The 13,141-nt window shown below is 45.0% G+C and overlaps 10 non-coding genes across 10 annotated transcripts; all 10 read left to right on the top strand.

Moving 5' to 3' along the window:
* The first annotated feature begins 347 nt into the window (after positions 1 to 347).
* Positions 348 to 538, top strand: LOC141207438 (U2 spliceosomal RNA). Its single transcript, XR_012277775.1, has one exon. It is a non-coding gene; the product is annotated as a U2 spliceosomal RNA (small nuclear RNA).
* A 1,115-nt stretch (positions 539 to 1,653) lies between these two features.
* On the top strand, positions 1,654 to 1,844 carry LOC141207437 (U2 spliceosomal RNA). Its single transcript, XR_012277774.1, has one exon. It is a non-coding gene; the product is annotated as a U2 spliceosomal RNA (small nuclear RNA).
* A 1,115-nt stretch (positions 1,845 to 2,959) lies between these two features.
* On the top strand, positions 2,960 to 3,150 carry LOC141207436 (U2 spliceosomal RNA). Its single transcript, XR_012277773.1, has one exon. It is a non-coding gene; the product is annotated as a U2 spliceosomal RNA (small nuclear RNA).
* A 1,115-nt stretch (positions 3,151 to 4,265) lies between these two features.
* LOC141207435 (U2 spliceosomal RNA) lies at positions 4,266 to 4,456 on the top strand. The gene has a single exon (XR_012277772.1). It is a non-coding gene; the product is annotated as a U2 spliceosomal RNA (small nuclear RNA).
* A 1,115-nt stretch (positions 4,457 to 5,571) lies between these two features.
* LOC141207432 (U2 spliceosomal RNA) lies at positions 5,572 to 5,762 on the top strand. The gene has a single exon (XR_012277770.1). It is a non-coding gene; the product is annotated as a U2 spliceosomal RNA (small nuclear RNA).
* A 1,115-nt stretch (positions 5,763 to 6,877) lies between these two features.
* Positions 6,878 to 7,068, top strand: LOC141207431 (U2 spliceosomal RNA). The gene has a single exon (XR_012277769.1). It is a non-coding gene; the product is annotated as a U2 spliceosomal RNA (small nuclear RNA).
* A 1,114-nt stretch (positions 7,069 to 8,182) lies between these two features.
* LOC141207430 (U2 spliceosomal RNA) lies at positions 8,183 to 8,373 on the top strand. The gene has a single exon (XR_012277768.1). It is a non-coding gene; the product is annotated as a U2 spliceosomal RNA (small nuclear RNA).
* Positions 8,374 to 9,487: 1,114 nt separating this feature from the next.
* LOC141207429 (U2 spliceosomal RNA) lies at positions 9,488 to 9,678 on the top strand. Its single transcript, XR_012277767.1, has one exon. It is a non-coding gene; the product is annotated as a U2 spliceosomal RNA (small nuclear RNA).
* Positions 9,679 to 10,793: 1,115 nt separating this feature from the next.
* LOC141207428 (U2 spliceosomal RNA) lies at positions 10,794 to 10,984 on the top strand. Its single transcript, XR_012277766.1, has one exon. It is a non-coding gene; the product is annotated as a U2 spliceosomal RNA (small nuclear RNA).
* Positions 10,985 to 12,099: 1,115 nt separating this feature from the next.
* LOC141207144 (U2 spliceosomal RNA) lies at positions 12,100 to 12,290 on the top strand. Its single transcript, XR_012277566.1, has one exon. It is a non-coding gene; the product is annotated as a U2 spliceosomal RNA (small nuclear RNA).
* The last annotated feature ends 851 nt before the right edge of the window (positions 12,291 to 13,141 follow it).

Below are 13,141 nucleotides of genomic sequence, written 5' to 3'. Positions count from 1 at the left end.
TGGACAGCCAGCAGCAGCAGCAGGAGAGGTATGTAATCAGGAGCCCTCCTGCTAAGGGTAGACAGCTGCTCGTTCCACCCCACCCCCCGCCTTAATTGGTTCTCCTCCCTTCCAACGGTGTTGAGGCGGGTGGGAACAGCAGGGGGTGAAGGTGCTGTGTTTAAAGAGGTGGAGTTATGCAGATCTAAAACGCGTGGATTGCAGCAGCAGCAAGCCGAAAAGTGCAGGCATGTAAGGGATCTAGAGGTTGACAACATGTCTTCTTAATGGGAGTCCAGGAGCTCATCTCCACAAATGGACTTTTCAGGATCCTTGGGTGGCTCCGTAGTTTGAAACCAATTCTGGTTATCGCTTCTCGGCCTTTTGGCTAAGATCAAGTGTAGTATCTGTTCTTATCAGTTTAATATCTGATACGTCCCCTATCTGGGGACCATATATTAAATGGATTTTTAGAACAGGGAGATGGAAAAAGAGCTTGCTCTGTCCACTCCACGCATTGACCTGGTATTGCAGTATCTCCAGGACCGGTGCACCCCTTCTTTAATGCAGTTTCTAAAATCAGAAAGAATTGAATTCAATGTTTTTTGTTCATTTTGCTTGTTTGTCGGATTTTGGGATGGACTCTTTGGCTTTGCTTTTCTTCTCCTCATTGGATTTTTCATGTTCAAAGTTGCAGAAGCCAGATTACAAGCTCATTTTGGTTCAACTTCAGCAACTGTGCATTGCATTGCCATGTAATGTGATGCAATGCTATCTTTCTAGCTCTCCCTTTTTACTTCCTTTTGGATAAACAGACATATTAGGCAAGCATTTTGGAGCTTTCACCTAAATAACTACAGGTGGTGAGATAAGCTGCACAATATAATTGACCTTTCAGTATATTGTTGCACACACACCATCTATTTAGCAAATGCCCTTGTTATCAACAGCAGCCTTTTAAACTCACCTGAGCTAACAGGTATGTGCGCTGGTTACTCTGCTGCGCTTAAAATTTCTTTTTTGGTTTGCTACAATGCCTTTTCTGAAACGTTGTCTCCTTCTGCTGGAACACTGACTTCTTTCATTTAATGCCTGCAGACTATAAAAGAGAACCCAACCCAAAAAGTTTGGTTGATTAGTCTGTGGCATTCTGTTAAACTGTTGCTTATGGCGGTCTCTGTGAGCTTCTCAGCGACATTCAGCCAGCCAGGTATCCTGCCTGCAGTAGATGGAATGTGGCAATGGAACGCTGGCTGCGCGTGTCATAATAGGCTCTGAGCCTTTATATACCTGTGCACAGCAGCAGCCACCTTCAGTCTGCTGCTGGACAGCCAGCAGCAGCAGCAGCAGGAGAGGTATGTAATCAGGAGCCCTCCTGCTAAGGGTAGACAGCTGCTCGTTCCACCCCACCCCCCGCCTTAATTGGTTCTCCTCCCTTCCAACGGTGTTGAGGCGGGTGGGAACAGCAGGGGGTGAAGGTGCTGTGTTTAAAGAGGTGGAGTTATGCAGATCTAAAACGCGTGGATTGCAGCAGCAGCAAGCCGAAAAGTGCAGGCATGTAAGGGATCTAGAGGTTGACAACATGTCTTCTTAACGGGAGTCCAGGAGCTCATCTCCACAAATGGACTTTTCAGGATCCTTGGGTGGCTCCGTAGTTTGAAACCAATTCTGGTTATCGCTTCTCGGCCTTTTGGCTAAGATCAAGTGTAGTATCTGTTCTTATCAGTTTAATATCTGATACGTCCCCTATCTGGGGACCATATATTAAATGGATTTTTAGAACAGGGAGATGGAAAAAGAGCTTGCTCTGTCCACTCCACGCATTGACCTGGTATTGCAGTATCTCCAGGACCGGTGCACCCCTTCTTTAATGCAGTTTCTAAAATCAGAAAGAATTGAATTCAATGTTTTTTGTTCATTTTGCTTGTTTGTCGGATTTTGGGATGGACTCTTTGGCTTTGCTTTTCTTCTCCTCATTGGATTTTTCATGTTCAAAGTTGCAGAAGCCAGATTACAAGCTCATTTTGGTTCAACTTCAGCAACTGTGCATTGCATTGCCATGTAATGTGATGCAATGCTATCTTTCTAGCTCTCCATTTTTACTTCCTTTTGGATAAACAGACATATTAGGCAAGCATTTTGGAGCTTTCACCTAAATAACTACAGGTGGTGAGATAAGCTGCACAATATAATTGACCTTTCAGTATATTGTTGCACACACACCATCTATTTAGCAAATGCCCTTGTTATCAACAGCAGCCTTTTAAACTCACCTGAGCTAACAGGTATGTGCGCTGGTTACTCTGCTGCGCTTAAAATTTCTTTTTTGGTTTGCTACAATGCCTTTTCTGAAACGTTGTCTCCTTCTTCTGGAACACTGACTTCTTTCATTTAATGCCTGCAGACTATAAAAGAGAACCCAACCCAAAAAGTTTGGTTGATTAGTCTGTGGCATTCTGTTAAACTGTTGCTTATGGCGGTCTCTGTGAGCTTCTCAGCGACATTCAGCCAGCCAGGTATCCTGCCTGCAGTAGATGGAATGTGGCAATGGAACGCTGGCTGCGCGTGTCATAATAGGCTCTGAGCCTTTATATACCTGTGCACAGCAGCAGCCACCTTCAGTCTGCTGCTGGACAGCCAGCAGCAGCAGCAGCAGGAGAGGTATGTAATCAGGAGCCCTCCTGCTAAGGGTAGACAGCTGCTCGTTCCACCCCACCCCCCGCCTTAATTGGTTCTCCTCCCTTCCAACGGTGTTGAGGCGGGTGGGAACAGCAGGGGGTGAAGGTGCTGTGTTTAAAGAGGTGGAGTTATGCAGATCTAAAACGCGTGGATTGCAGCAGCAGCAAGCCGAAAAGTGCAGGCATGTAAGGGATCTAGAGGTTGACAACATGTCTTCTTAACGGGAGTCCAGGAGCTCATCTCCACAAATGGACTTTTCAGGATCCTTGGGTGGCTCCGTAGTTTGAAACCAATTCTGGTTATCGCTTCTCGGCCTTTTGGCTAAGATCAAGTGTAGTATCTGTTCTTATCAGTTTAATATCTGATACGTCCCCTATCTGGGGACCATATATTAAATGGATTTTTAGAACAGGGAGATGGAAAAAGAGCTTGCTCTGTCCACTCCACGCATTGACCTGGTATTGCAGTATCTCCAGGACCGGTGCACCCCTTCTTTAATGCAGTTTCTAAAATCAGAAAGAATTGAATTCAATGTTTTTTGTTCATTTTGCTTGTTTGTCGGATTTTGGGATGGACTCTTTGGCTTTGCTTTTCTTCTCCTCATTGGATTTTTCATGTTCAAAGTTGCAGAAGCCAGATTACAAGCTCATTTTGGTTCAACTTCAGCAACTGTGCATTGCATTGCCATGTAATGTGATGCAATGCTATCTTTCTAGCTCTCCCTTTTTACTTCCTTTTGGATAAACAGACATATTAGGCAAGCATTTTGGAGCTTTCACCTAAATAACTACAGGTGGTGAGATAAGCTGCACAATATAATTGACCTTTCAGTATATTGTTGCACACACACCATCTATTTAGCAAATGCCCTTGTTATCAACAGCAGCCTTTTAAACTCACCTGAGCTAACAGGTATGTGCGCTGGTTACTCTGCTGCGCTTAAAATTTCTTTTTTGGTTTGCTACAATGCCTTTTCTGAAACGTTGTCTCCTTCTGCTGGAACACTGACTTCTTTCATTTAATGCCTGCAGACTATAAAAGAGAACCCAACCCAAAAAGTTTGGTTGATTAGTCTGTGGCATTCTGTTAAACTGTTGCTTATGGCGGTCTCTGTGAGCTTCTCAGCGACATTCAGCCAGCCAGGTATCCTGCCTGCAGTAGATGGAATGTGGCAATGGAACGCTGGCTGCGCGTGTCATAATAGGCTCTGAGCCTTTATATACCTGTGCACAGCAGCAGCCACCTTCAGTCTGCTGCTGGACAGCCAGCAGCAGCAGCAGCAGGAGAGGTATGTAATCAGGAGCCCTCCTGCTAAGGGTAGACAGCTGCTCGTTCCACCCCACCCCCCGCCTTAATTGGTTCTCCTCCCTTCCAACGGTGTTGAGGCGGGTGGGAACAGCAGGGGGTGAAGGTGCTGTGTTTAAAGAGGTGGAGTTATGCAGATCTAAAACGCGTGGATTGCAGCAGCAGCAAGCCGAAAAGTGCAGGCATGTAAGGGATCTAGAGGTTGACAACATGTCTTCTTAACGGGAGTCCAGGAGCTCATCTCCACAAATGGACTTTTCAGGATCCTTGGGTGGCTCCGTAGTTTGAAACCAATTCTGGTTATCGCTTCTCGGCCTTTTGGCTAAGATCAAGTGTAGTATCTGTTCTTATCAGTTTAATATCTGATACGTCCCCTATCTGGGGACCATATATTAAATGGATTTTTAGAACAGGGAGATGGAAAAAGAGCTTGCTCTGTCCACTCCACGCATTGACCTGGTATTGCAGTATCTCCAGGACCGGTGCACCCCTTCTTTAATGCAGTTTCTAAAATCAGAAAGAATTGAATTCAATGTTTTTTGTTCATTTTGCTTGTTTGTCGGATTTTGGGATGGACTCTTTGGCTTTGCTTTTCTTCTCCTCATTGGATTTTTCATGTTCAAAGTTGCAGAAGCCAGATTACAAGCACATTTTGGTTCAACTTCAGCAACTGTGCATTGCATTGCCATGTAATGTGATGCAATGCTATCTTTCTAGCTCTCCCTTTTTACTTCCTTTTGGATAAACAGACATATTAGGCAAGCATTTTGGAGCTTTCACCTAAATAACTACAGGTGGTGAGATAAGCTGCACAATATAATTGACCTTTCAGTATATTGTTGCACACACACCATCTATTTAGCAAATGCCCTTGTTATCAACAGCAGCCTTTTAAACTCACCTGAGCTAACAGGTATGTGCGCTGGTTACTCTGCTGCGCTTAAAATTTCTTTTTTGGTTTGCTACAATGCCTTTTCTGAAACGTTGTCTCCTTCTGCTGGAACACTGACTTCTTTCATTTAATGCCTGCAGACTATAAAAGAGAACCCAACCCAAAAAGTTTGGTTGATTAGTCTGTGGCATTCTGTTAAACTGTTGCTTATGGCGGTCTCTGTGAGCTTCTCAGCGACATTCAGCCAGCCAGGTATCCTGCCTGCAGTAGATGGAATGTGGCAATGGAACGCTGGCTGCGCGTGTCATAATAGGCTCTGAGCCTTTATATACCTGTGCACAGCAGCAGCCACCTTCAGTCTGCTGCTGGACAGCCAGCAGCAGCAGCAGCAGGAGAGGTATGTAATCAGGAGCCCTCCTGCTAAGGGTAGACAGCTGCTCGTTCCACCCCACCCCCCGCCTTAATTGGTTCTCCTCCCTTCCAACGGTGTTGAGGCGGGTGGGAACAGCAGGGGGTGAAGGTGCTGTGTTTAAAGAGGTGGAGTTATGCAGATCTAAAACGCGTGGATTGCAGCAGCAGCAAGCCGAAAAGTGCAGACATGTAAGGGATCTAGAGGTTGACAACATGTCTTCTTAACGGGAGTCCAGGAGCTCATCTCCACAAATGGACTTTTCAGGATCCTTGGGTGGCTCCGTAGTTTGAAACCAATTCTGGTTATCGCTTCTCGGCCTTTTGGCTAAGATCAAGTGTAGTATCTGTTCTTATCAGTTTAATATCTGATACGTCCCCTATCTGGGGACCATATATTAAATGGATTTTTAGAACAGGGAGATGGAAAAAGAGCTTGCTCTGTCCACTCCACGCATTGACCTGGTATTGCAGTATCTCCAGGACCGGTGCACCCCTTCTTTAATGCAGTTTCTAAAATCAGAAAGAATTGAATTCAATGTTTTTTGTTCATTTTGCTTGTTTGTCGGATTTTGGGATGGACTCTTTGGCTTTGCTTTTCTTCTCCTCATTGGATTTTTCATGTTCAAAGTTGCAGAAGCCAGATTACAAGCACATTTTGGTTCAACTTCAGCAACTGTGCATTGCATTGCCATGTAATGTGATGCAATGCTATCTTTCTAGCTCTCCCTTTTTACTTCCTTTTGGATAAACAGACATATTAGGCAAGCATTTTGGAGCTTTCACCTAAATAACTACAGGTGGTGAGATAAGCTGCACAATATAATTGACCTTTCAGTATATTGTTGCACACACACCATCTATTTAGCAAATGCCCTTGTTATCAACAGCAGCCTTTTAAACTCACCTGAGCTAACAGGTATGTGCGCTGGTTACTCTGCTGCGCTTAAAATTTCTTTTTTGGTTTGCTACAATGCCTTTTCTGAAACGTTGTCTCCTTCTGCTGGAACACTGACTTCTTTCATTTAATGCCTGCAGACTATAAAAGAGAACCCAACCCAAAAAGTTTGGTTGATTAGTCTGTGGCATTCTGTTAAACTGTTGCTTATGGCGGTCTCTGTGAGCTTCTCAGCGACATTCAGCCAGCCAGGTATCCTGCCTGCAGTAGATGGAATGTGGCAATGGAACGCTGGCTGCGCGTGTCATAATAGGCTCTGAGCCTTTATATACCTGTGCACAGCAGCAGCCACCTTCAGTCTGCTGCTGGACAGCCAGCAGCAGCAGCAGCAGGAGAGGTATGTAATCAGGAGCCCTCCTGCTAAGGGTAGACAGCTGCTCGTTCCACCCCACCCCCCGCCTTAATTGGTTCTCCTCCCTTCCAACGGTGTTGAGGCGGGTGGGAACAGCAGGGGGTGAAGGTGCTGTGTTTAAAGAGGTGGAGTTATGCAGATCTAAAACGCGTGGATTGCAGCAGCAGCAAGCCGAAAAGTGCAGGCATGTAAGGGATCTAGAGGTTGACAACATGTCTTCTTAACGGGAGTCCAGGAGCTCATCTCCACAAATGGACTTTTCAGGATCCTTGGGTGGCTCCGTAGTTTGAAACCAATTCTGGTTATCGCTTCTCGGCCTTTTGGCTAAGATCAAGTGTAGTATCTGTTCTTATCAGTTTAATATCTGATACGTCCCCTATCTGGGGACCATATATTAAATGGATTTTTAGAACAGGGAGATGGAAAAAGAGCTTGCTCTGTCCACTCCACGCATTGACCTGGTATTGCAGTATCTCCAGGACCGGTGCACCCCTTCTTTAATGCAGTTTCTAAAATCAGAAAGAATTGAATTCAATGTTTTTTGTTCATTTTGCTTGTTTGTCGGATTTTGGGATGGACTCTTTGGCTTTGCTTTTCTTCTCCTCATTGGATTTTTCATGTTCAAAGTTGCAGAAGCCAGATTACAAGCTCATTTTGGTTCAACTTCAGCAACTGTGCATTGCATTGCCATGTAATGTGATGCAATGCTATCTTTCTAGCTCTCCCTTTTTACTTCCTTTGGATAAACAGACATATTAGGCAAGCATTTTGGAGCTTTCACCTAAATAACTACAGGTGGTGAGATAAGCTGCACAATATAATTGACCTTTCAGTATATTGTTGCACACACACCATCTATTTAGCAAATGCCCTTGTTATCAACAGCAGCCTTTTAAACTCACCTGAGCTAACAGGTATGTGCGCTGGTTACTCTGCTGCGCTTAAAATTTCTTTTTTGGTTTGCTACAATGCCTTTTCTGAAACGTTGTCTCCTTCTGCTGGAACACTGACTTCTTTCATTTAATGCCTGCAGACTATAAAAGAGAACCCAACCCAAAAAGTTTGGTTGATTAGTCTGTGGCATTCTGTTAAACTGTTGCTTATGGCGGTCTCTGTGAGCTTCTCAGCGACATTCAGCCAGCCAGGTATCCTGCCTGCAGTAGATGGAATGTGGCAATGGAACGCTGGCTGCGCGTGTCATAATAGGCTCTGAGCCTTTATATACCTGTGCACAGCAGCAGCCACCTTCAGTCTGCTGCTGGACAGCCAGCAGCAGCAGCAGCAGGAGAGGTATGTAATCAGGAGCCCTCCTGCTAAGGGTAGACAGCTGCTCGTTCCACCCCACCCCCCGCCTTAATTGGTTCTCCTCCCTTCCAACGGTGTTGAGGCGGGTGGGAACAGCAGGGGGTGAAGGTGCTGTGTTTAAAGAGGTGGAGTTATGCAGATCTAAAACGCGTGGATTGCAGCAGCAGCAAGCCGAAAAGTGCAGGCATGTAAGGGATCTAGAGGTTGACAACATGTCTTCTTAACGGGAGTCCAGGAGCTCATCTCCACAAATGGACTTTTCAGGATCCTTGGGTGGCTCCGTAGTTTGAAACCAATTCTGGTTATCGCTTCTCGGCCTTTTGGCTAAGATCAAGTGTAGTATCTGTTCTTATCAGTTTAATATCTGATACGTCCCCTATCTGGGGACCATATATTAAATGGATTTTTAGAACAGGGAGATGGAAAAAGAGCTTGCTCTGTCCACTCCACGCATTGACCTGGTATTGCAGTATCTCCAGGACCGGTGCACCCCTTCTTTAATGCAGTTTCTAAAATCAGAAAGAATTGAATTCAATGTTTTTTGTTCATTTTGCTTGTTTGTCGGATTTTGGGATGGACTCTTTGGCTTTGCTTTTCTTCTCCTCATTGGATTTTTCATGTTCAAAGTTGCAGAAGCCAGATTACAAGCTCATTTTGGTTCAACTTCAGCAACTGTGCATTGCATTGCCATGTAATGTGATGCAATGCTATCTTTCTAGCTCTCCCTTTTAACTTCCTTTGGATAAACAGACATATTAGGCAAGCATTTTGGAGCTTTCACCTAAATAACTACAGGTGGTGAGATAAGCTGCACAATATAATTGACCTTTCAGTATATTGTTGCACACACACCATCTATTTAGCAAATGCCCTTGTTATCAACAGCAGCCTTTTAAACTCACCTGAGCTAACAGGTATGTGCGCTGGTTACTCTGCTGCGCTTAAAATTTCTTTTTTGGTTTGCTACAATGCCTTTTCTGAAACGTTGTCTCCTTCTGCTGGAACACTGACTTCTTTCATTTAATGCCTGCAGACTATAAAAGAGAACCCAACCCAAAAAGTTTGGTTGATTAGTCTGTGGCATTCTGTTAAACTGTTGCTTATGGCGGTCTCTGTGAGCTTCTCAGCGACATTCAGCCAGCCAGGTATCCTGCCTGCAGTAGATGGAATGTGGCAATGGAACGCTGGCTGCGCGTGTCATAATAGGCTCTGAGCCTTTATATACCTGTGCACAGCAGCAGCCACCTTCAGTCTGCTGCTGGACAGCCAGCAGCAGCAGCAGCAGGAGAGGTATGTAATCAGGAGCCCTCCTGCTAAGGGTAGACAGCTGCTCGTTCCACCCCACCCCCCGCCTTAATTGGTTCTCCTCCCTTCCAACGGTGTTGAGGCGGGTGGGAACAGCAGGGGGTGAAGGTGCTGTGTTTAAAGAGGTGGAGTTATGCAGATCTAAAACGCGTGGATTGCAGCAGCAGCAAGCCGAAAAGTGCAGGCATGTAAGGGATCTAGAGGTTGACAACATGTCTTCTTAACGGGAGTCCAGGAGCTCATCTCCACAAATGGACTTTTCAGGATCCTTGGGTGGCTCCGTAGTTTGAAACCAATTCTGGTTATCGCTTCTCGGCCTTTTGGCTAAGATCAAGTGTAGTATCTGTTCTTATCAGTTTAATATCTGATACGTCCCCTATCTGGGGACCATATATTAAATGGATTTTTAGAACAGGGAGATGGAAAAAGAGCTTGCTCTGTCCACTCCACGCATTGACCTGGTATTGCAGTATCTCCAGGACCGGTGCACCCCTTCTTTAATGCAGTTTCTAAAATCAGAAAGAATTGAATTCAATGTTTTTTGTTCATTTTGCTTGTTTGTCGGATTTTGGGATGGACTCTTTGGCTTTGCTTTTCTTCTCCTCATTGGATTTTTCATGTTCAAAGTTGCAGAAGCCAGATTACAAGCTCATTTTGGTTCAACTTCAGCAACTGTGCATTGCATTGCCATGTAATGTGATGCAATGCTATCTTTCTAGCTCTCCCTTTTTACTTCCTTTTGGATAAACAGACATATTAGGCAAGCATTTTGGAGCTTTCACCTAAATAACTACAGGTGGTGAGATAAGCTGCACAATATAATTGACCTTTCAGTATATTGTTGCACACACACCATCTATTTAGCAAATGCCCTTGTTATCAACAGCAGCCTTTTAAACTCACCTGAGCTAACAGGTATGTGCGCTGGTTACTCTGCTGCGCTTAAAATTTCTTTTTTGGTTTGCTACAATGCCTTTTCTGAAACGTTGTCTCCTTCTGCTGGAACACTGACTTCTTTCATTTAATGCCTGCAGACTATAAAAGAGAACCCAACCCAAAAAGTTTGGTTGATTAGTCTGTGGCATTCTGTTAAACTGTTGCTTATGGCGGTCTCTGTGAGCTTCTCAGCGACATTCAGCCAGCCAGGTATCCTGCCTGCAGTAGATGGAATGTGGCAATGGAACGCTGGCTGCGCGTGTCATAATAGGCTCTGAGCCTTTATATACCTGTGCACAGCAGCAGCCACCTTCAGTCTGCTGCTGGACAGCCAGCAGCAGCAGCAGCAGGAGAGGTATGTAATCAGGAGCCCTCCTGCTAAGGGTAGACAGCTGCTCGTTCCACCCCACCCCCCGCCTTAATTGGTTCTCCTCCCTTCCAACGGTGTTGAGGCGGGTGGGAACAGCAGGGGGTGAAGGTGCTGTGTTTAAAGAGGTGGAGTTATGCAGATCTAAAACGCGTGGATTGCAGCAGCAGCAAGCCGAAAAGTGCAGGCATGTAAGGGATCTAGAGGTTGACAACATGTCTTCTTAACGGGAGTCCAGGAGCTCATCTCCACAAATGGACTTTTCAGGATCCTTGGGTGGCTCCGTAGTTTGAAACCAATTCTGGTTATCGCTTCTCGGCCTTTTGGCTAAGATCAAGTGTAGTATCTGTTCTTATCAGTTTAATATCTGATACGTCCCCTATCTGGGGACCATATATTAAATGGATTTTTAGAACAGGGAGATGGAAAAAGAGCTTGCTCTGTCCACTCCACGCATTGACCTGGTATTGCAGTATCTCCAGGACCGGTGCACCCCTTCTTTAATGCAGTTTCTAAAATCAGAAAGAATTGAATTCAATGTTTTTTGTTCATTTTGCTTGTTTGTCGGATTTTGGGATGGACTCTTTGGCTTTGCTTTTCTTCTCCTCATTGGATTTTTCATGTTCAAAGTTGCAGAAGCCAGATTACAAGCTCATTTTGGTTCAACTTCAGCAACTGTGCATTGCATTGCCATGTAATGTGATGCAATGCTATCTTTCTAGCTCTCCCTTTTTACTTCCTTTTGGATAAACAGACATATTAGGCAAGCATTTTGGAGCTTTCACCTAAATAACTACAGGTGGTGAGATAAGCTGCACAATATAATTGACCTTTCAGTATATTGTTGCACACACACCATCTATTTAGCAAATGCCCTTGTTATCAACAGCAGCCTTTTAAACTCACCTGAGCTAACAGGTATGTGCGCTGGTTACTCTGCTGCGCTTAAAATTTCTTTTTTGGTTTGCTACAATGCCTTTTCTGAAACGTTGTCTCCTTCTGCTGGAACACTGACTTCTTTCATTTAATGCCTGCAGACTATAAAAGAGAACCCAACCCAAAAAGTTTGGTTGATTAGTCTGTGGCATTCTGTTAAACTGTTGCTTATGGCGGTCTCTGTGAGCTTCTCAGCGACATTCAGCCAGCCAGGTATCCTGCCTGCAGTAGATGGAATGTGGCAATGGAACGCTGGCTGCGCGTGTCATAATAGGCTCTGAGCCTTTATATACCTGTGCACAGCAGCAGCCACCTTCAGTCTGCTGCTGGACAGCCAGCAGCAGCAGCAGCAGGAGAGGTATGTAATCAGGAGCCCTCCTGCTAAGGGTAGACAGCTGCTCGTTCCACCCCACCCCCCGCCTTAATTGGTTCTCCTCCCTTCCAACGGTGTTGAGGCGGGTGGGAACAGCAGGGGGTGAAGGTGCTGTGTTTAAAGAGGTGGAGTTATGCAGATCTAAAACGCGTGGATTGCAGCAGCAGCAAGCCGAAAAGTGCAGGCATGTAAGGGATCTAGAGGTTGACAACATGTCTTCTTAACGGGAGTCCAGGAGCTCATCTCCACAAATGGACTTTTCAGGATCCTTGGGTGGCTCCGTAGTTTGAAACCAATTCTGGTTATCGCTTCTCGGCCTTTTGGCTAAGATCAAGTGTAGTATCTGTTCTTATCAGTTTAATATCTGATACGTCCCCTATCTGGGGACCATATATTAAATGGATTTTTAGAACAGGGAGATGGAAAAAGAGCTTGCTCTGTCCACTCCACGCATTGACCTGGTATAGCAGTATCTCCAGGACCGGTGCACCCCTTCTTTAATGCAGTTTCTAAAATCAGAAAGAATTGAATTCAATGTTTTTTGTTCATTTTGCTTGTTTGTCGGATTTTGGGATGGACTCTTTGGCTTTGCTTTTCTTCTCCTCATTGGATTTTTCATGTTCAAAGTTGCAGAAGCCAGATTACAAGCTCATTTTGGTTCAACTTCAGCAACTGTGCATTGCATTGCCATGTAATGTGATGCAATGCTATCTTTCTAGCTCTCCCTTTTTACTTCCTTTTGGATAAACAGACATATTAGGCAAGCATTTTGGAGCTTTCACCTAAATAACTACAGGTGGTGAGATAAGCTGCACAATATAATTGACCTTTCAGTATATTGTTGCACACACACCATCTATTTAGCAAATGCCCTTGTTATCAACAGCAGCCTTTTAAACTCACCTGAGCTAACAGGTATGTGCGCTGGTTACTCTGCTGCGCTTAAAATTTCTTTTTTGGTTTGCTACAATGCCTTTTCTGAAACGTTGTCTCCTTCTGCTGGAACACTGACTTCTTTCATTTAATGCCTGCAGACTATAAAAGAGAACCCAACCCAAAAAGTTTGGTTGATTAGTCTGTGGCATTCTGTTAAACTGTTGCTTATGGCGGTCTCTGTGAGCTTCTCAGCGACATTCAGCCAGCCAGGTATCCTGCCTGCAGTAGATGGAATGTGGCAATGGAACGCTGGCTGCGCGTGTCATAATAGGCTCTGAGCCTTTATATACCTGTGCACAGCAGCAGCCACCTTCAGTCTGCTGCTGGACAGCCAGCAGCAGCAGCAGCAGGAGAGGTATGTAATCAGGAGCCCTCCTGCTAAGGGTAGACAGCTGCTCGTTCCACCCCAC

The sequence above is a fragment of the Phyllobates terribilis genome, unplaced genomic scaffold (genome assembly GCF_046119375.1).
Source record: "Phyllobates terribilis strain yellow unplaced genomic scaffold, ASM4611937v1 Scaffold_160__1_contigs__length_4322635, whole genome shotgun sequence".
Lineage (NCBI taxonomy): Eukaryota > Metazoa > Chordata > Amphibia > Anura > Dendrobatidae > Phyllobates > Phyllobates terribilis.
Note: the sequence above shows the minus strand (reverse complement) of the source record. Positions and strands in the feature narration are given on the sequence as shown.